This window comes from Rhopilema esculentum, chromosome 7 (genome assembly GCF_057945365.1).
Source record: "Rhopilema esculentum isolate cy_ngs chromosome 7, ASM5794536v1, whole genome shotgun sequence".
Classification (NCBI taxonomy): Eukaryota; Metazoa; Cnidaria; class Scyphozoa; order Rhizostomeae; family Rhizostomatidae; genus Rhopilema; species Rhopilema esculentum.
In genome coordinates, this window is record NC_142821.1 from 14,238,397 (window position 1) to 14,240,704 (window position 2,308).

A 2,308-nucleotide genomic window follows, 5' to 3' on the forward strand; every position below is an offset into this window, starting at 1 on the left:
AAAGATCAGACATTAAGACAAAAAACAGCCCCAGTTGATTGATTTGATATAACAATTGACAGTAAATGGGTGGATCATTAAGGACATTTATTCAAGGGCGTTATGACTAAGGTTCTATAAAGTGGCAATTCTGAGAAAAGAGCGTTTACAATTTTCGCATGTTTAACTAAGGCAATATTCGTATTACTTAGGCCTCAAGACTTGTTTGTTTACCTGACCAAATATTGGATTTCTGTGAACAACTGTACTGAAGCTCTGTTTCCTACCTGATATAGATGAAAAAGTTTCAAACGTAGCACAAATGTAATTTGTGATTCAACCGAAAGAACAACACAAAAAACGTTCTTATAGAAAAATACTAAGAAGCACATAACTTCTTTGTAAAAAGTACATAACTTAACTGCAAAAGATTTAAATGCATTAAAGTAAATGCATAAAATGCATCTTCATTTGAAGATATTCTAATGCTAGAGAGAGTAACTTTGTACACCACAGAAGTATGTAGCCTAATTTTCAGCTTCTGTTGTGCACAAACGTCCGTCGCTAGCTGTTGTGCACAAGAGGAATGGGTGCCCCGATATGAGCCATCGAATATTTACCCTCGAAGCACCCCTAAATGGCACAAATGTCTCGTTTTTTAATGAAATTTTTGGGTGGGGGTGTCACACCTCCACAACCTCGTAACGACAGCCCCGAGCCTCTCTCGCATATTTTCAGCATGAAATAATCTACTGAATAATTGCTCATTAAAAACACTTAAAGTAGCTCGTGGTCCAGATATAAGTGTACGGAGAATCGGAGCAGCTTCCAACACGAGCACCTTTGAAAGACTAAGTTCATCCTATATCCACGGTCATCCCACAGCAAATAAAAATAAAAATTTTGAATAAAAAACTGAAAAAACAGTTAGAAATACCAAAAATAGCCCAAGGGAACAGGTTCTGGTTAGGAAAAACATCGCAAAGCTTTTTAAAAATCCTGTTCACTGCTCTTATGCTAACTAAGCAATAAAAAATGTTCATTGATATTGTTCAACTGAAAAATTTAAGAGGAGAAGGACACTTTTTATTTCTAGCAAAACATTTTAATTTTCAAAGTAAAATCTAAATATAAAGATTAATTCACAAATTTTGGCCTAGCCAGTAAACATTCTGGATATGTTTTTGTAAGAAGAGTGAAGAACTGGAGGCTCTTAAACTGTTCGAAAACTAGACCTAGACTGTAAAACAACAATTATCAAAAGTAGTTCCATAAAAATGCCAGTAAAACCAATCGATTAGGTTTTCGAAAACTCTGTAGATAAAGTTGGCGCCTTAACTTATTCTTTCTAATTATATTCTGCTTGCAAATCTTTATAACAATGTTTTTGCTAAGAAACAAAAAAGACGGTTGGAGTTACCTTACCATTGTGGATGCTACCTTACCACGGTGGATGCTACCTTACGTCGGTAGGTGCTACCTTACCACGGTGGGTGCTACCTTACGTCGGTGGGTGCTACCTTACCACGGTGGGTGCTACCTTACGTCGGTGGGTGCTACCTTACCACGGTGGGTGCTACCTTACCACGGTGGGTGCTACCTTACCACGGTGGGTGCTACCTTACCACGGTGGGTGCTACCTTACCACGGTGGGTGCTACCTTACTACGGTGGGTGCTATCTTACGTCGGTGGGTGCTACCTTACTACGGTGGGTGCTACCTTACGTCGGTGGGTGCTACCTTACCACGGTGGGTGCTACCTTACCACGGTGGGTGCTACCTTACCACGGTGGGTGCTACCTTACCATTGTGGATGCTACCTTACCACGGTGGGTGCTACCTTACCACGGTGGGTGCTACCTTACCACGGTGGGTGCTACCTTACGTCGGTGGGTGCTACCTTACCACGGTGGGTGCTACCTTACGTCGGTGGGTGCTACCTTACCACGGTGGGTGCTACCTTACCACGGTGGGTGCTACCTTACCACGTTTGGTGCTATCTTACCACGGTGGGTGCTACCTTACAATGGTGGGTGCTACCTTACCACGGTTGGTGCTACCTTACAATGGTGGGTGCTACCTTAGGACGTGCTTGGTGCTACCTCATTACGGTGTGTCAAAGCAAGAATGAAAAGACTTTTTACCAAAATTTCAAACTGTTTTCTTTGGTGTCTCGATGATACAGAGTCTGACTTTTCAGGCAAGGATAGGACCTCAATGTTATAGGATGCTCCCTACTGTACGTGAACGCACAATACCATTTGTCCGTAAACAGTACGTGCTAAATGCACGCAAACAATTGCACAAAAACAAAGAAAATAGGATCAAA